This window comes from Boleophthalmus pectinirostris, unplaced genomic scaffold (assembly GCF_026225935.1).
Source record: "Boleophthalmus pectinirostris isolate CB_2022bp ecotype Guang Dong unplaced genomic scaffold, ASM2622593v1 HiC_scaffold_6, whole genome shotgun sequence".
Classification (NCBI taxonomy): domain Eukaryota; kingdom Metazoa; phylum Chordata; class Actinopteri; order Gobiiformes; family Gobiidae; genus Boleophthalmus; species Boleophthalmus pectinirostris.
The window spans coordinates 39,452,323-39,474,640 of record NW_026571447.1 but is presented as its reverse complement, the minus strand read 5'-3'; positions in this window follow the sequence as shown (position 1 = coordinate 39,474,640).

Here is a 22,318-nt window from a genome sequence, read left to right as displayed (position 1 = left end):
TAAATAAAGTTTGACTGACATATCTAACTGTTGTGTTTTGTTTAATGCGCCTTATAGTCTGGTGCGGTTTATTTGTGAAAAAAGTTCAAAAATCGACCATTCAATGACAGTGCGCCTTATAGTGCGGAAAATACGGTACATTTCTTTGCAAAATATGTTACAGTAATCAATATTCTACATTTCTTTCTATATAAATGAAATCGTTGCATGACACAAATCTGCATTTTAACAATGTCCATTTTGTCTGTCTGTCCTTTAGATTTTAGTGACGTCGTCTGAATCAGCCTCACAAAAGCTTCGCTCTGCTCCAATGAGAAGCTTTTTAATTTTTAACATAAACTTTATAAAAAATCACAGCTCAAACAGATTTCTCTCAGATTCCGATCAATCTGACGGTAGGCGGGTATCGGGAATCGTTACCAACACAGAAAATATGTCTTCGCTGATTGACCAGTACAATTATACAGAACTATTATGATTTATTGTGAATACACGAACAATTGAGCGTCTCAGGCAGTATTTTTATTTTTTTTTACAAGTTACAATTGAACAAAGTTGAGAGTTATTGTGATGCGTTAAATAAAGTTTGACTGACTTATCAAACTATTGTGTTTCATTTAAAGTTTGGTGCGGTTTATATGTGGAAAAAAGTACAAAAATCGACCATTCAATGACAGTGCGCCTTATAGTGCAGAAAATACGGTACATTTCTTTGCAAAATATGTTACAGTAATCAGTATTTTACAATGAAATAGTTGCATGACACACAAATCTGCGTTTTAACAATGTCCATTTTAACTCTGCGTCCTTTAGATTTTAGTGACGTCGTCTGAATCGGCCTCACAAAAGCTTCGCTCTGCTCCAATGAGAAGCTTTTTCATTTTTAACATAAACTTTATAAAAAATTACAGCTCAAACAGATTTCTCTCAAATTCCGATCAAACCTGTGGAACAGTTTTGTCATTTGTTGAAGCGGCGGCGGCGGCGGCGGCGTCAGGAGCCCGTGTGGGTCTGTGATCGTCGCCGCTCCGCGCTGGCGTGCATTAAGGTGAGTGATGGAGCCGTGTGCGCTGTGATCTTTTAATAAATCATAACCATCTGTGCGCTCACCTCGCTCGCGCTAACACTCCTTTAAATTTTGCATGTTTAAATTAATCATAAGTCATCTGTCTGCGCGTTAAGGACTGTTCATTTAAGCGGCGGAGAAACGCGCCTCGATGTTGGACAAACACGCCGCATTTCCGCGTTTTCCTCGCAATACCTCGCCTTTCTGCACTCCCAGACGTTTATTGTTGCTAACGGAAACGCTGAGTGTATTTATGTCTGCGGAGGCTCCATGAATATGATTTATTCGGTAAAAAGATGCTCATTCCAAATCATTAAAAAATGCAGCAATCTGTGTGTGTTTTTTTTCTCACCGAAGACGAAAAAAAGGAAAAAAAAAAAAGCATAAATATGGCATGTGCGAACTGCGGAAGGTGGTCGGCGTGCAGGAGGTGTAGAGGTGGGACAGATTTAATTACGGTTTCAGATATGCATTTGGCAAATATATCAAGGTGGTAGCAGAGGCCCAGAATGGCACGCCGGCCTGGCACCGTCTCGCAATGGTAATCCGCAAAAACAGAGCAGGCGTTTATAGAGTTTATGGAGGGAGAGGACGGTTCCAGATCGCTGATGAGGTGTGCTGGCTCACGCGGACGCAAAGAATACGACGTTTTTTTTCAAGTTTTTGCTCGTTCACTTCACGCTTCGCCGTCGTCGTCGTTGTTGTTGTTGTTTTGGTTGTTCTGCCTGTGCTGATTACACATTTATTCATGTTTCACGTTCATGAATAAATGAATTTATGGCGTATTTGTTGGAATGATGGTTTATTCTGACACCAGTTTCTTGTTTCTTTTGCAATTTATTCTGAATTTATTAAAATTTTTTATTACCGATTATGTTTTTTACTCTTTGTTATTATATCTTATTGTGATGATCTATAATCATTTACGAGGAAGACACTGAAGAGGTTAAATTAATAATAAATAAATAATTAGATTATTAAATTAAATTAAATTAAATAATTTAATTATTAAAACAATAAAGAAAAATGTAGGAGTTTGGAATAAAAAAGCAGAATTTTGTAAGAAAAATCTGAAAAAATCATGGATACACAGTCCACAATATACGATACATACATACTACGATACGATACATACCTCACGATACGATACATACCTCACGATACGATACATACCTCACGATACGATACATACATAGGCTCACGATACGATACATACCTCACGATACGATACATACCTCACGATACGATACATACCTCACGATACGATACATAGCTCGATACATACGCCACGATACGATACATACCTCACGATACGATACATACCTCATGATATACGATACATATAGCTCGATACATCGGCCACGATACGATACATACCTCACGATACGATACATATCTCGATACATCGGCCACGATACGATACATACTCGATGCACTGAGCTTACGATTTGATACGATTCGATACGATATATTTCAAATCGATTCGATACGGTTCCATAAAAATCAAGTCTAAATCATGTCTGTGATACTAAAGTCTTTATTAAACCACTTTTTGTGCAAAATTAATATAAAACACAAACATTTTAATCATCAAAACAGTGAAAATGTCAAATGTGTCGCATAAATGAGTTTTTTTTTTCACTAAACAAACAACAAAACTGTAGCTGTAACAAAATAATTTAGTAAAATAAACCATAAAATCCTCTTGGTGATATATTGATACAGCAGCCCACGATATCGATACTGTATCATCACATTCAATAATACGATAAATCGATATTTCAATATTTTTGCACACCCGTACTTTTAACTATTAAAAAAAAATGAAAATGTAGGACTTTGGAATAAAAAAGCTGAATATTGTGAGAGAAAAAAATAAAAAATCAGACCACTTCTCTCTGTCATCAGCAAAAACTTCCACATTCCACATTTATTCATGTTTCACGTTCGAGTATTTGTTAAAATTATGGCTTATTTTGACACCAGTTTCTTGTTATTTTTGCGATTTATTCTGAATTAATCAACAGTTTTTATTACCGATTATGTTTTTTACTCTTCATTATTATATTTTATTGTGATGTTTAAGGTTCCGTGTCCAAATGATTTCACTTGTGGATCAATAAAAGGTCGTCTAAGTCCAAATCTATAATCGTTTACGAGGTTTGGCTCTGTGGTTTGGTGATGTGATGTGGAGAGAAAAGTGTGAAGAAGTGAAGACAGTGAAGAGGTTTGTGACGATTTTAAAATAATGCTTTTAATTATTTAAAAAAAATAAAGAAAAATTTTGGAGTTTGGAATAAAAAAGCAGAATTTTGTGAGAAAAAAAATCACTTCTCACTGTCATAAAACACTTCAGAAGTTGCCGATACTTCGATACATACTTGAATACATGGGCCACGATATGATACATACGATACGATACGTACCTCGATACATAGGCCACGATACGATATATACCTCGATACGATACATACCTCACGATATGATACATACCCTGATACATAGGCCACGATACGATACATGCTTTGATGCATTAGTTACGATACGATAAGTACCTCGATACATACGATATCATACAGTACATACCCTGATACATAGGACACGATACGATACACACCTCGATACGTAGGCCACGATACGATATATACCTCGATACGATACATACCTCACGATATGATACATACCCTGATACATAGGCCACGATACGATACATACCACGATAGGCCACGATACGATACATGCTTTGATGCATTAGTTACGATACGATAAGTACCTCGATACATACGATATCATACAGTACATACCCCGATACATAGGACACGATACGATACACACCTCGATACGTAGGCCACGATACGATATGTATCTCGATACACAGGCACGATACGATACACGATACATAGGCACGATACGATACACGATACATACACGATACGATACATAGGCCACGATACGATATACCTCGATACATAGGCCACGATACGATACATACGATACGATACATACGATACATACGATACATACCTCGATACATAGGCCAGATACGATACATCTCTCGATACATAGGCCACGATACGATACATACGATACATAGGCCACGATACGATACATAGGCCACGATACGATACATACCTCGATACACAGGCCACGATACGATACACATCGATACATAGGCACGATACGATACATACGATACACGATACGATATCTCTCGATACATAGGCCACGATACGATACATACGATACACACACGATACGATACTCGATACATAGGCCACGATACGATACGATACGATACGATACACCTCGATACATAGGCACGATACGATACGATACGATACGATACGATACGATACGATACACAGGCCACGATACGATACACGATAGGCACGATACGATATGTATCTCGATACATAGGCCACGATACGATACACATCTCGATACGATGGTGGAAGGAAATGTGGAATTGTTTTTAATCACTGTAAAGCGCTTTGTGTTGCATTTTTATATGAAAAGCGCTCGATAAATAAAGTTCGATTTGATTTGAATTGAATATGGTGTTAAACTTCCCAATCTTGTATTTACTTATTACATTACATGTGTGTATTTTTTATTTTTTTTTAACTGTTAAACAAACAAAACAAACAAAACAAAACCATGTATATTTACGGTCAGCTGGGCTTGTCTCGCCACAGATCTGACCTGTAACTTGATTTGGTGACTTCTCCTGCCAAAATCACCGACCACAAACGACACGGACTCATCACACTCAAAAATGGGTGAAGTGTCTTGCCTAAGGACACAACATTTTTGCCAGAAATGTTTGAGTTTTCTTGTTGGTAAAATGTGCGATAAAAATAAAGTTGGTTTGGTTTAGTGGAGTTTTTCTTTTCTTTTTTTTTTTGTCCCGTGACCAGACTCCAGACTCCAGACTCCAGACTCCAGACTCCAGACTCCAGACTCCAGACTCCAGATTCTAGATTCTAGATTCTAAATTCCAAACTCTAGACTCCAGACTCCAGACTCGAGAACCTTTAAACCCCACAGAGTTTAAATCTCTTGCTCTTGTGCAACACCAACACTGCACCAAGAGCAGCACAGGTGAAACACAAACACACTTCCTCTTCCTGTGGCCTATTTGAGAGAGAGAGAAGAGAGAGAAGAGAGAGGAGCGGGGGCGGAGAGAGAAAGAGAGAGAGAAGAGAGAGAGAGAGAGGAGGAAGAGGGGGCAGGGAGAAAAAGGGGGGAGAGAAAGGAAGGTAGAGAGAGAGAGAATTTGGATTGAAGAGAGAAGGAGAGGGGGCAGAGAGAAAAGAAGAGGGAGAAAGAGAAGAGAGAGAGAGGGGGGCTCTGAAGAGAGGGAGCAGGGGGCGGAGAGAGAGAGAGGGAGGAGAAAGGTAAAAAAGGGGGGGAGAGAGAGAGAGAGAAGGGGGTGTGGGGAGAGGGAATAAAGAGAGGGAAGGGGGAGTGAGAAAGGGAATGATAAAGAGGGAGGGAGGAAGAGAGGGAGAGCGCGAAGGGGGTGATGAGGAGGGAGAGCGAGAAAAGGAGATGGAGGGAGGGAGGGATGGAGAGAGAGAAAGAAAGAAAGAAAGGGAGGGAAGAGCAAGAGAAAGGGAGAGATAGGGAGGGACGGAGGGAGAGAGAGTGAGAGCATGAGAAGAAGAGAAATAGATGGGGAGAAGGAAGGAGAGAGAGAAAGAAAGACAGAGAGGAAGAGAGAGGGAGGGGAGAAAGAGAGAGAAAGGGAGAAATAAAAAGTGAGAGGGAGTGAGAGCAAGAGATGGAGAGAGAAAGAGAAAAAGGAAGCAATAAAGACAGAGAGTGAAAGAGAGGGAGACGAGAGAGAGCAAAAGGGAGAGATGAAGAAGGAGGGAGAGAAAGAAGGGGGTGAAGAGACGAGGGGAGAGGGAGAAAAGGAGAAAGAGATGGAGAGAAAGAAAGAGAGAGGGAGAAATAAAGAGGGAGAAAGAGAAGGAGTGGGAGAGAGTGAAAGATAGAGAGGAAGAGAGAGGGAGGAGGGAGGAGAGAGAGTGCGTCCTGGTTCTGTGCCAGGATCCTCCTCCGTGTGAGGACCTGATAGAGAGCGGCGGAGCACCTGCAGGTTCTGCTCAGGCTCGTGTCGCCGTGAAGAGCCTGAAGTGACCTACATAAACCCACCGCAGCCCCGCGCTCCTATCGTCACATCACTGTAAAGACACGCGCGCTGCTCAACGGCACAAAGGCAGAGGCTCTGTTCCGGCGTCACACCCCCGACCCCGACGCCGACGACTCGCTCTGCTGATCTGCTGCGTCTGATACGGTTTACACGACTTTTACACGGGGAATAATACAGATGTTTGAAAAGTTATGTTACGGCCCCAGGTCTTAGTTCTAATATTACTGCAGAGTTTTCTTGGTTCCTGCTGCACGAGCCCTGGTCTGTGATTGGTGGGGCAAGTCGACGCCCACCTCACCTGCAGCCACGCCCCCTATTTAAGGAGACGACCAGCACCTGTTCGGGGCTGCTGGCCTTGGTGGTCAGTCTGCCATTTTGTTTCATGTGTGTGTGTTTGTGAGTTCAGTTCAGTTCTGTTTTGTTTTGTGCCTTTTTTGATTTGGTCACTCGATTCTGTTTGTGGGTTTATGTGGTTTAATTTGTTGAACTTGTGTTTTAGTTTCGTGTGTGTCCCTAAGTTTTACCACTCGTTTTGTGTAAGTCTGCGTGACCCCTTTTATGGCACAAAACTCTGTTTATTCTGTTGTTCTGTTTCTTAGTTTAGGTTATTTTCTGTATATTTTTAGTGTTTTGTTAATTTACCTTTACATTAGAGGTAAGATCTTAAGACCGAGCCCAAGCCCGACCCGACCCGTCAATCATTACTTCGGGTCGGGTCGGGCTTCAAATAAATATATGTTTATAAAATGTTGCTAAAACGATGTGTGGATACTAAACTAAGGAATACTTGTTATAAAATAAATAATATGGATAAAACAGAGAAGTAATGTAATGTAATTGCTATTTAACTACTAAACAGGATCCGCAGAGCCAGAGCTCTGCGCACGTGAGCCCCCTCTTCATTTAATCATCTTCCCCTCTGCAAGTCTGCATCTATTTTGACCTGGTGTCCCCAATATGGAGGAGCAAGAAGTTAAACTAAAGGCAGGAGAACTGAAAAGACAAACACGCACCGGTAAGAGTGAGGTGTGGAAAAGCTTCAAATTGATTGTTGAAAATGCTACAGAAACTTGCGTTGGCTTCGCTGAATGTCGTCAATGTGGCGCTTTGCTTCATACGAGATCAAAAAGACTGGCACCTCGACGCTGAGCACTGCTCCTCCTCCCGAGTCACAAATAAAATATGACATTTCGGGTTTGCTTCGGGCTCGGGCCTGCAAATCAAGTTAATTGGTCGGGCTCGGGCCGGGTCGGGTTTTAATACCCGCGGGCCGGGTCGGGTCGGGCTGGATTTTTTAGGCCCGATCTCACCTCTACTTTACATTCCTGTTAATTAAACATTATTTAATTTATTCCATTTTACATCTTGGTTTTATTTTTGTTACTTCCCTCACCCCAAACGATCTGGGTCGTAACAAATTGGGGGCTCGTCCGGGATCGTAATACCCATTCCCACCTTAAATAAATTGGTAATGGTTAATAGGTTTGTATGAGGTAAGTTTTTCAATTGAGTTTTTCGAAATTTTGTTGATTTGTTTGATTTATAAAACCGTGAACAGCTGCAAAGGTTAAAGGTGCACTGTGGAACTTTTCATCACCATGGAGATGTTACAGCGCTGTCTGACGTGTTCCGCAGTCTGATCTAGTTTGAGTTGTGTGATTCTTTTGCGAAAAGACGAGGCGTTTTTTAAACTTTCTACCGCACGATAAAGTTGATCCGTCAGTAAAAGTCGATCGGAGACGCGTGTGGTTCTGATCTGTAAACGCAAAAAACGTCTCTGTGTCTCTGTTTGTTTGTCGGTTTCGCGCAGAACTCGAGAACCACTGACCTCAAATTCGAGGGGGAGTCATGGTACTGGTGTGTGCAGTGAAAAGTTTCATGTTGTTAAAGCAAAAAATGTTAATCATTTGTGTGATTCTGTTTGTTAAGATATTAGTAGTTTTATTTTTGAACTAGAAAAGCAGTCAGAGAGCGCAGACCTCCGCCAAGGACGACCCCCATTTTTTATATAAATTGAGATAAAATCAGTCTTCTGGATCAGATCTGGATCAGCCTTTGGAATATGAAAGAGGATCCCATTGTCCATCCCTGAGTCAAATTTCATGGGGTTTGGTCAATAATTAACCCAGATATTGAGAAACAAAATTTTTGGCCCCATTTACCACAATGTTAACTAAAATTTCAAAGTGATCCAGAATCCAGGATTTCTTCCGGATCAGCCCCAAAATGAAATCAGTTCTTCCTTTTCACATTTCCAACAAATCCTGAAAATTTCATCAAAAATCGGTCCATAACTTTTTGAGTTATGTTGCTAAAAGATAAACAAACAAACAGACAAACAAACAAACAGACAAACAAACAAACAAACAGACAAACAAACAAACAGACAAACAGACAAACAAACAAACAAACAAACAAACAAACAGACAAACAAACAAACAAACAAACAAACAAACAAAACAAACAAACAGACAAACACCAGCAAAAACATAACCTCCTTGGCAGAGGTAATGATGACGTTATCCAGCCTCTCGAAATGATAAATAAACGGAATCAGAACAGACATATTTCTGTTTTGTTCTGTATCAGTTTTCGTTTGTGTGAGTTTATTTCTAAAAGTATTATTTTTGAGGAGATTATAGGACGTCATTTCTGCTCAGCTGACGGCAGCAGCTCACAGGAGCTCCTGAAAATTTCCTAAAAACTTCTAACTTTTTAAGCTGCCGATGATTCTGTCAATCATCATGTCATCTTTATACTGTTTCCTTACGACGTCTTCTATAACTCTATTTGTTTTTTACTTTCTGTACAGACATTTATATAATTTATGTCTTATTTGACACCAGTCTCTTTCTGTTTTTTTTTTCTTGCTACTTATTTAGAAGTTTATTACCATTTTTATATTTTTTACTTTTTGTTATTATAATATATTGTGATGTGTGAGCTCCAATAAAGTTTATCGAAGTCTAAGTTCACATGAAGTACACTCTGAATTAAGGGCGTGAATTTTAAATTGAAGTATCTGTGTGTGGGGTCAGTCTGTGGGACGGGTTGGGAAAAATCCTGAAGCAAATTAAATGCAAAAAAAAAAAAAACAAAAAAAAAAAAAAAAACCTATACAAATAAAATACACACTGTACTACACAAAACAGTACAATACAAAACATTTATTTAGTATGCATAGTATGTAATTTTTTTTTGCTACATGTAAACAAAATATTGTAAAGTTCTGTGATTAATTTACAGAAGCAAAAACATAATTTTTGAAACTTTGTCATAAACAGAGGCGGGTTAATAAAAGTTAAAATAAAATAAAAGTAGTAACACTTTATAATAACTACACCTTATTTAGCCTTAATAAAGCATGAACAAAGGCTTAATTAATAATGATTCACTCTTAGTAACTACTTAATTACTACCTTAATTAGCACTTGCACTTAATTTGCCTGTGCTGTAAATAGTTACTCATAATTATTTCATACTTAATTACTCATGAACTAACCATTTGAGCATTTATTAATCATTAATAAACTATGATTTACTAATAATGTAATGCAATGATCATTCAGGCAGCTGTTATCTGTTAGTTAAGTCTTTTTGAGAGTTTTTCTAAAGTGAAGACGAATTATGCTTTATTAAACATTTACTAAGCGTGAATCATTATTAATTAAGTCTTTGTTCATTATTAATTAAGTCTTTGTTCATGCTTTATTAAGGCTAAATAATGTGTAGTTATTATAAAGTGTTACCATAAAGGTTAATAAAAGTAAATAAAAGTTCTTTCGACAAATGTGCTTTTCTGTTGTTTACGATGTTTATGTAGTATGTGCCGCCTCCGGAAAGTTCCCTACTGTAGCTTTAAATAATAATCAAACAGACACAGGTTCGGGTTTGTCGTCTCCACCTGAATTTTTTGACATCATCAAAACCCCCGAAAACTCAAAATATTTCCCAGTTTTGTTGAGGCCTCGTTAATCCAAACACAGTCGAGTGAATTGGCTTTGGCTGGTGTGAAGGTATCAGAAAGAGCAGCTCTGTGGAGGTGTGAGGGTGTGGGGGGGGGGGGGGGGGGTCCTGATCCGTGCCCGGGGCGGTGCTGCCGTGCTGGGCGGGGGGGCGGGGCGCGGCGGGGGGGGGGGGGGGGGGGGCGGAGGCTTTGTGCTCCGTCCGGGCCTTTATGGGATTGAGCCGCGGTTTCCTTTGTGTTGCCATTTTGTGTGAGGATTATTTTCTTCTGGGCGGGGCGGGCGGGTGAAGGGGGGGTAGGGCGAGGGGGGGGCGGGGGGGGCGGTTGCCAGATCAGGGACAGAGATGTCAGCATGTTTAAACAGACATGTCACACGGGCGGGTGTTTCCAGGTCACACGCGAACACTCACAACATGTGCGTGCGCCTCCAGAGGGCTGCGGGTTCCTCTGAGCTCCAAAAGTGTTCCTCTGAGCTTCATGATGTTCCTCTGAGCTCCATGATGTTCCTCTAAGCTCCACTGGGGTTCCTCTGAGCTCCATGATGTTCCTCTGAGCTTCAAAAGGGTTCCTCTGAGCTGTGGAGACCCTCCGTGTGTCCGGTGAGCACAGTAGGTGTCTCTCTTCAGGTAGTGTGAGCACCTGTCCCTCATTTGTTTGTCCACTACAGTAATTTAGAACATTGTCCCTCTTCCCACTTAATTAGAAAAGTATAAAAAGTGATTCTACCAGTCAAAAGTTTGGACACATCCTCTCATTCAGTGTTTTTTTAAGGCCTATTCATACTTCATAAGAACATAAGGACTTTGTTCTTGCACCCTGGAGCTGGCTGAACAGGATGACGTGGTGTTGGTCCAGCTCCTTTTGGGCAGATCTTGCGGTTTGTTCACGACGCCTCAGTTGAGCTGAACTTTGTTCAACAGTTCTGCAGCTGGAGGAGATGGTGAGAAAATACAAACATCTGTTTGACACGACGCTCAGTGACGATAAAGACGCCAAATGGCAAGAAATTCATGGAGGGAGATCGTGGACATTTCAGTGTAGAAAAGTCTGTAGTAAAACCAAAAACCAAAAGCCGAGTCCAAAAAAAAGATGTCAGAGCCCAAACCAACTTTGTTCTTCTCATCACCTCAAGAACAAGTAAATAAGTTTTATTTCACAGACATTTGTCACAAAGACGTTTTACAGAACATCATTCAGTCACTCCAGACCTGGTGGCGTAAACTATTACTGTAGCCACAGCTGCCCTGGGGCAGACTGACTGAAGCTCAGCTGCCAATCTGCACCATTGGTCCCTCCAAACACCAAAACTCACACACACAACACTTTCATATTAGACAATGTGAGTGAAGTGTCTTGCCTAAGGACACAACAACAGTTTTTTCCTGTGGCTCCTGATTTTCCCAGAGTCTCCATCCAAGTCCAGACCAGACCAGACCTCAGACTTTGACAAACCAGGATGGCCACAAGAACAAAGTTCTTATGTTCTAATGAAGTACTATGAAGTACTATGAAGTACTATGAAGTACTATGAAGTACTGATGCATTATTATTATTTTTATTGTTTTTATTGTTTTTTAAATTATGTTGTGTAGCACTTGGTCAACCTGTGTTGTTTTTAAAGTGTGTTATAAATAAAGTTGCAGTTTTGTTTTTATTCACACATTTTTGTGCGTTTGAGTCATTCTTTATTATCAGTCTGTTTACATCTCCAAAACTCTCACTCTGTTCCACCTTGTGATGTCATGAATGCTCCTTTTACCTTTAGTTCAGTAGAGTTCACAGTAACATCTAGTTTACTAAATTAAAACATTTCAACCACCAGTTTTTATAAACAGTACATTTAGTTTAACCCTTTTTAGTTTTTCAATTCATATTCAAACCAAAAAATAATCCATATTTTCAATCACAATAACAGATTAAACACAAATAAAGTTACAACATCTGCAGTTCCAGGGCTGGGATTAAGGTGTATGGAGTTTAAAAACACAGTGGAGCACTTCCTGTATCACTGCATGACATCACGAGGTGGATCAGAGCAGCACAACCCAACTCCAGGTCTGAAAACCTCCCAAAACAGATGAGAAAGTCACGTAATAAAAACCCAAATTCGGCGAGATTTTGAGCAAATTCTTAAATATAATGTTTTTTTTCGTACCGTGATTAAGTGAAAGAATCGTCCGACCTGTCACGGGCTCTTTAAGGCAGTTCCTCTATGGGTCGTGTAAATATTGAGCGAGCGTGAGGGTTCTATTCCGGTGGGGGCATCCATTGTGTTTGCACTTAAAACAGCACATGGTCCATTTGCATAGGATAACCAACCTATAGACTCTGATTAGCATGCCGCAAAGTGCACTCCAGCGCCGTAATTACACGTGACACCAATTACTCTGTTACTTTGTATTAAATTATAATGGAAAATTCCACTAGAGAATTGGAGCCTAATTGCGTCTTAATTTGCATAATTTTGCATATTAATCACATCTCGGTTGAATAATAAATTTTAGCAGATTTTTTAATTTATGCGCCGATAGGAAAACAAGTTGGGAAATAATTGGTGAGTGTGGAAAAAAAAAAACAAAAAGCGCAGGGACTATGACTATGAAAGCGTTCGTGCTAATTACGTGCGGACGGAGCGGGCGATGTCATCAGAGAGCGCCGCCGCCGGGTTTTTAAAAACGCCGACCCGCAATTTGGAATCAGGATTTTGGAATCAGGGTTTTGAAATGTTTTGCTGTCGTCATGCAGACCTGTTTTTGGATGAATAATCAGTGTCAGGGAGTAACAGATTACATGTACCGGAGTTAAGTAATCAGAGTACAAATGATGAGTAACTGTATTGAGTTAAAGTTACAGTTTCAGTGAGTGGTGATTGGATTACAGTTACTTTGTTGAAGTAAATGGATTACACAGAGGGATTTTACTGTTTTCTTGTTTTCACATTTTGGGCTTTTTTTTTTTTTTTTTTTTTTTCGGTAATTCCACTCATTGCCGGAAACTAAACCAGGTCTAAACCAGGACTAAACCAGGTCTAAACCAGGACTAAACCAGGTCTAAACCAGGTCTAAACTAGATCTAAACCAGGACTAAACCAGGTCTAAACAAGATCTAAACCAGGTCTAAACCAGGACTAAACCAGGACTAAACCAGGTCTAAACCAGGTCTAAACCAGGTCTAAACTAGATCTAAAACCAGGACTAAACCAGGTCTAAACCAGATCTAAACCAGGTCTAAAACCAGGATCTAAACCAGGTCTAAACCAGGTCTAAACCAGGTCTAAAACTAAACCAGGTCTAAACCAGGTCTAAAACCAGGACCTAAACCAGGTCTAAACCAGGTCTAAACCAGGACTAAACCCAGGACTAAACCAGGTCTAAACCAGGACTAAACCAGGTCTAAACCAGGACTAAACCAGGACTAAACCAGGTCTAAACCAGGTCTAAACCAGGACTAAACCAGGTCTAAACCAGGACTAAACCAGGTCTAAACCAGACTAAACCAGGTCTAAACCAGGACTAAAACCAGGTCTAAACTAAACTAAACCAGGTCTAAACCAGAACTAAAACCAGGTCTAAACCAGGGACTAAACCAGGACTAAACCAGGTCTAAACCAGGACTAAACCAGGTCTAAACCAGGTCTAAACTAATCTAAACCAGGTCTAAACCAGAACTAAAACAGGTCGATAAACCAGGACTAAACCAGGACTAAACCAGGTCTAAACTAGATCTAAACCAGGTCTAAACCAGGTCTAAAACAGGACTAAAACAGGATTTAACAGGACTAAATCCTGCTGTGTGGACGTGTTTCTTCTTCTTCTATCAATAATATTTTTAATTTGGTTCAGTAAATCTGGGCTTTTTATTTTCTTTTATCAGACAAAACTTCTTATGTTACGATTTCCTCGTCTTTGTTTCTCTACAGCAAATCAAGTAATCCAAAGTATTCAGATTACATTACTCACTTTACGTAATTTAATGGACTCGGTTACAAACTACATTTTGGTGTGTGTAATCTGTAATCTGTAGGGGATTACATTTTAAAAGTCACCTTCTCAACACTGTGAATAATGGATTGCTTGGGTAAGTACAGGCCAAATAAAAGAGATAAACCAGAGCTAAAAAGACGTCAGTGGCTCAGCTGGTCGAGCGTTTGTCCACTGGTCCAAAGGTTGACGGTTCAAATCCCGCTCTCGTGTGAAAAGTGCTTGTTGTAAAAGTGTTTTGAGCCTTGAAGATGGAAAAGTGCTGCAGACTGCAAAATAGTTTGGCCAAAATTTAAGATATAAACACTTAAATTGATCAGAAAATGACTTAGAAGGAGTAAAATCATCTGTCCATGCAGCAAGATCATTTGACTTGACAGGTTCTCGAGTTACTGTCAGTCTCTGTTCCTCCCCTCACCTCTGGTCATGAGCTCTGGGTCATGACCTGAAGGACCAGATCAGAGATACAAGCGACACAAATGAGTTTCCTCCGCAGGGCGTCTGGGCGTCTCCCTTAGAGACAGAGTGAGGAGCTCAGTCACACAGGAGGAGCTCGGAGTAGAGCCGCTGCTCCTTCACATCGAGAGGAGCTGAGGGGAGGACGTCTGTTCTGATGCCTCCTGGACGTCTCCCTCAGGAGGTGTTCATGTCCCACCAGGAGGAGGCCACAGGAAGACCCAGGACACACTGGAGGGACTAGAGCAGGTGTGTGAAAGGGGTGCACTCCAAGACCTTTAATCTGACCCTTGGCTGATTTTCTACTAAAATATTTTAATTATATTTTCTATTAAAATCTTGTTAATTTTCTGTGGTGTTTATCACAGCAGCGTCTCCAGCGTCTCTGTACGTGGCCCCTCCCACCAGAGCAGCACAAATGAAGACTTGTCTCTTTCCAAACGCTCTTAAAGGACGATCGTTTTGACTGTTGACCGTGACACCCTCATCAGAAAAATGTCCAACATGAGAAAAGTGGAGCCGAGTGCAGGATTTTACAACAAAAATGGATTTATTCATGTTAAAACATTGTGTTGAAATTGTATTTTTCTTAAAGTTTCAGGTTGTTCATAATATTATAATATTTTGTAAAAGAAAGAGTTCATCAATTAAAAAAGATTTCTGTAACAGATTTGTGTTTCTCTGCACAAATATTGGAACTTATTGTTATTTTTGGGGTTTATATGACATGAGTTTTCTGATCCGGCCCCTTCTGATCAAAGTCAGTTGGATACATCCATCCATCCATCCATTTTCGTTCCGCTTATCCGGGGCCGGGTCGCGGGGGCAGCAGCCTAAGCAGGGACTCCTAGACTTCCTTCACCCCAGACACGTCCTCCAGCTCCTCCGGGGGGACCCCGAGGTGTTCCCAGGCCAGTCCAGAGACATAGTCCCTCCAGTGTGTCCTGGGTCTTCCCCGGGGCCTCCTCCCGGTGGGACATGAACACCTCTCGAGGGAGGCGTCCAGGAGGCATCCGGAACAGATGCCCGAGCCTCAACTGGCTCCTCTCGACGTGGAGGAGCAGCGGCTCTACTCCGAGCTCCTCCCGTGTGACTGAGCTCCTCACCCTGTCTCTAAGGGAGACGCCCAGACACCCTGCGGAGGAAACTCATTTCGAGCGCTTGTATCCGCGATCTCGTCCTTTCAGTCATTACCCAGAGCTCATGACCAGAGGTGAGAGGAGGAACGAAGACTGAAAGGTAAATCGAGAGCTTCGCCTTTCAACTCAGCTCCTCTTCACCACAACGGTCCGATACAGCGACCGCATCACTGCAGGAGCTGCACCAATCCACCTGTCAATCTCATGCTCCACCCTTCCCTCACTTGAGAACAAGACCCCGAGATACTTGAACTCCTCCACTTGAGGCAGGGACTCTCCACCCACCCGGAGAGGGCAAGACACCTTGTTCCGGTCGAGAAAAAAGGCGGCTGGCCTTGGATTCGGCCCCCGGACCAAAATGAGTTTGACACTCCTGCACTAGAGGGACGATGCCTTTAGGTCCCCCCAGAGGAACTGGAGGAAGTGTCTAGGGGTGAAGAAAGTTTTGGGAGTCCCTGCACAGACTGTTGCCCCCACGACCGGGCTGCGGATAAGCGGAAGAAAATGGATGGAAGTTATCTTAAAATAAACAACCTCCAGACTAGAATCACCATAAAATACCAAATAATATCCAGGGCGTTTATTTGTTTCAGTCACTTAACAGACCAGGCGTTTATTTGAAAACAGGCGGCAATTTGGAGCTGGTGATTTATTCCTTCCTCACAAAAATCTTGCTCAGCAAAACTGGGTAAATATGGTTCTCCAATTCTTTTAACTAATATGAATAGAATTTACAGTTTTTATATGATGACCTGGTGACTAGTTTGCCGACCTTGTGAGCACGATTCCTGCCGCCTCATCCCCTGCCTTTCCTCTTACGCCACAGCAGCTACGATGACATCGCTGCTTCCTCCCAATTGCCAAAATGTAAAAAAAAAAAAACTGCTAAAAACTGCTTTCATTTCCTGCCCGCTGTGTTGCTCTATCTTTCTTTTATTTACGTCACTTCGAAATCGTGATTTTGCAGCAACGTCATCTGTTCCTCCATTTTTTCAGTGAAGCTGAGGCTGATCGGACTCAGCGCAGAGAATAGAGCCTTTCCACTCAGTCACACGACCAGACTGGTGTTGGCAGGACTGACCTGAAGTCACACTGGTCCTGTCGCTGTAAACATCAGACTCTCTGTGTGTCGCTGCACGAATCATCACATCTTGATTAAATAAAACACAAAAAAAACGGGAAATGAATGGAGATGTGTTTAATGTTTCACTCACTGATTCAGCAAAAATATGTCACGTTTTTCAGTGTTTTTTTTGTGATTTTCCATTATTTTCCCGTAAGCAGCCGTGTTTGTTTTGATACAGACAAACCACACGTGTCCCTGATTGGCTAATCCACCTGTCAATCACGCAAATCTGAACTCGGGAAGATTCACCGGTGAACAGACTCACATCTTTGTCAAGTGTTGGAGAAGTTTGTGTTCTGGATCCCTCAGCTCTAAACTAGAACTAAAGACTGAACCAGGTCTTAAACTGAAACTAAAGACAAACCAGGACTGAAACAGGACTAGATCTAAGAGTTTACTGTATCCTTGTCAGGAGGATACTAACCTCTAACCCTAACGCTCTAACCTCAACACTAATCCACTAACACTAACCCCCTAACTCTAATACTAACCCCCTAAAACTAACTCCCTAACCTTAACCACCTAACTCTTAACACTAACACTAACACTAACTCCCTAACCTAACACTATCCCTACTGACCCTAACACTAACCCACTAACACTAACACTAATCCACTAACACTAACACTAATACTAAGACTAACCCCCTAAAACTAACACTAACACTAACACTTTCACTAACATTAAGCCCCTAACTCTAACCCTAACACTAAACCTAACACTAACCCCCTAACACTAACTCACTAAGACTAACACTGACCCACTAACACTAACACACTAACACTAACTCCGTAACACTAACACTAACCCCGTAACACTGACCCCTAACTAACTAACACTAACACTAAACACACTAACACTACACTAACACTAACACTAACTAACACTAACACTAACACTAATCCACTAACACTAAACCCTAACTCTAATACTAACCCCCTAAAACTAACTCCCTAACCTTAACCACCTAACTCTTAACACTAACACTAACACTAACTCCCTAACCTAACACTATCCCTACTGACCCTAACACTAGCCCTAACATTAAGTCCCTAACACTAACCACTAACACTAACACTAACAACTAACACACTAACACTAACACTAACACACTAACACTAACACTAACCCACTAACACTAACACTAACACTAACACTAACACTAACACTAACACTAACCCACTAACACTACACTAACACTAACACTAACACTAACACTAACCCTAACACTAACACTAACACTAACACTAACCCACTAACACTAACACTAACACACTAACACTAACACACTAACACACTAACAGTAACACTAACCTCCTAACCCTAACCCCCTAAAACTAACTCCCTAACCTTAACCACCTAACTCTTAACACTAACACTAACTCCCTAACCTAACACTATCCCTACTGACCCTAACACTAGCCCTAACATTAAGTCCCTAACACTAACACTAACACACTAACACACTAAACACTAATACTAAGACTAACCCTAAAACTAACACTAACACTATCACTAACATTAAGCCCCTAACTCTAACCCTAACACTAAACCTAACACTAACCCCCTAACACTAACTCACTAAGACTAACACTGACCCACTAACACTAACACACTAACACTAACTCCGTAACACTAACTCACTAACACTAACCCGTAACACTAACACTAACTCTAACTCACTAACACTAACCACTAACACTAACACTAACACTAACACTAACACTAACACTAACACTAACACTACTAACCTAACACTAACACTAACACTAACACACTAACACTAACACACTAACACTAACACACTAAACACTAACACTAACACACTAACACTAACTCACTAACCCTAACACTAACACTAACACTAACACACTAACACTAACCTCCTAACCCTAACACTAACACTAACACACTAAACACTAACACTAACACTAACACTAACACTAATCCACTAACACTAACCCCCTAACTCTAATACTAACCCCTAAAACTAACTCCCTAACCTTAACCACTAACTCTTAACACTAACACTAACACTAACTCCCTAACCGAACACTATCCCTACTGACCCTAACACTAGCCCTAACATTAAGTACTAAACACTAACACTAACACCACTACTAACACTACACACTAAACACTAAACACACTAACACTAACACTAACACTAACTACACTAACACACTAACTAACACTAAACACTAACACTAACACACTAACACTAACACACTAACACTAACACACTAACACTAACACACTAACACTAACACTAACCACTAACACTAACACTAACACACTAACACTAACACTACACTAACACACACTAACACTAACACACACTACACACTAACACTAACACTAAACACTAACACTAACACACACTAACACTAACACTACACTAACACACACTAACACTACACACTAACACTAACACACTAACACTAACACACTAACACTAACACACTAACACTAACACACTAACACTAACACTAACTAACACTAACACTAACACACTAACACTAACACACTAACACTAACACACTAACACTAACACTAACTAACACTAACACACTAACACTAACACTAACCCACTAACACTAACACACTAACACTAACACTAACACTAACACACTAACACTAACACACTAACACTAACACACTAACACTAACACACTAACACACTACTAACAACACTAACACACACTAACACTACTAACACACTAACACTACACACTACACACTAACTAACACTAACTAACACTAACACACACTAACACACTACACTAACACTACACACTAACACTAACACTAACACTAACACTAAACTAACACTAACACTAACACACTAACACTAAACACTAACACACTAACACTAAACTAACACTAACACTAACACACTAACACTAACACACTAACACTAACACTAACACTAACACACTAACACTAACACACTAACACTAACACTAACACTAACACTACACACTAACACTAACACTAACACTAACACTAACACACTAACACTAACACTAACACACTAACACTAACACACTAACACTAACACTAACACTAAACACTAAACACTAACTAAACACACTAACACTAAACACACACTAACACTAACACTAACACACACTACACTAACACTAACACTAACACACTAACACACTAACACTAACACTAAACACACTAACAGAAACACTACACACACTAAACACTAACACTAACACTAACACTAACACTAACACTACACACTAACACACACTAACACTAACTAACACTAACACACTAACACACTAACACTAACACTAACACTAACACTAACACTAACACTAAACACTACACACTAACACTAACACTAACACTAACACACACTAAACACTAACACACACTAACACTAACACACTAACACACTAACACTAACACACTAACACTAACACTACACACTAACACTAACACTAAACTAACACTAACACTAACACTAACACTAACACTACACTAACACTACACTAACACTAAACACTAAACTAACACTACACACTAAACTAACACACTAACACTACACACACTAACACTAACACACTAACACACTAACACTAACTACACACTAACACACTAACACACTAACACTACACACTAACACTAACTAACACTAACACTAACTAACACTAAACACTAACACTAACACCACTAACACTAACACTAAACCCTAAACTAACACTAAACCCTAAACACTAACACTAACACTAAACACTAAACTAACACTAACACTAACACACTAACACACTAAACACACTACACTAACACTAACACTAACACACTAACACTAACACACTAACACTAACACTAACTAACACTAACACTAACACTAACACACTAACACTAACACACTAACACTAACACTAACACTAACACTAACACACTAACACTAACACACACACTAACACTAACACTAACACTAAACACTAAACACACTAACACACTAACACTAACACACTAACACTAACTACACTAACACTAACACTAACACTAAAACACTAACACTAACACTAACTAACACTAACACTAACACTAACACTAACACTAACACTAACACTAAACACTAACACTAACACTAACACTAACACTAACACTAACACTAACCCACTAACACTAACACTAACACTAACACACTAACACTAACTAACACTAACACTAACACTAACACTAACACTAACACTAACACACTAACACTAACACTAACACTAACCACTAACACTAACACTAACACTAACACTAAACACTAACACTAACACTAACACACTAACACTAACACTAACCTAACACTAACACACTAAACACTAACACTAACACTAACACTAACACTAACACACTAACACTAACACACTAACACTAACACACTAACACTAACACTAAACACTAACACTAACCAACACACTAACACTAACACTAACACACACTAACTAACACTAACACACTACTAACACTAACACTAACACACTAACACTAACACTAACACTAACACTAACACTAACACTAAACACTAACACACTAACACTAACACACTAACACTAACACTAACACTACACACTAACACTAACACACTAACACTAACACACTAACACTAACCCACTAACACTAACACTAACACTAACACTAACACTAACACTAAACACTAACTAACACACACTAACACTAACACTAACACTAACTAACACTACTAACACTAACACACTAACACTAACACTAACACTAAACACTAACACTAACACACTAACACTAACACACTAACACTAACACTAACACTAACACTAACACTAACACTACACTAACACTAAACACTAACACTAACACACTAACACTACACACACTAACACTAACACTAAACTAACACTAACACTAACTAACTAACACTACACACTAACACTAACACTACACTAACTAACACTAACACTAACACTAACACTAACACTAACACTAACACACTAACACTAACACACTAAACACTAACACTAACACTACTAACACTAACACTACACTAACACTAACACTAACACTAAACTAACACTAACACTACACACACTAAACACTAACACTAACACACACTAACACTAACACACTAACACTAACACTAAACACCACTAACACTAACACTAAACACTAACACTAAACACTAACACTAACACTAACACACACACTAACACTAACACTAACACACTAACACTACACTAACACTAAACACTAACACTAACACACTAAACACACACTAACACTAACACTAACACACTAACACTAACACACACTAACACTAACACTAACACACTAACACTAACACTAACACTAACACTAACACTAACTAACACTAAACACTAACACTAACACTAACACTAACACTAACACTAACACTAACACTAACACTAACACTAACA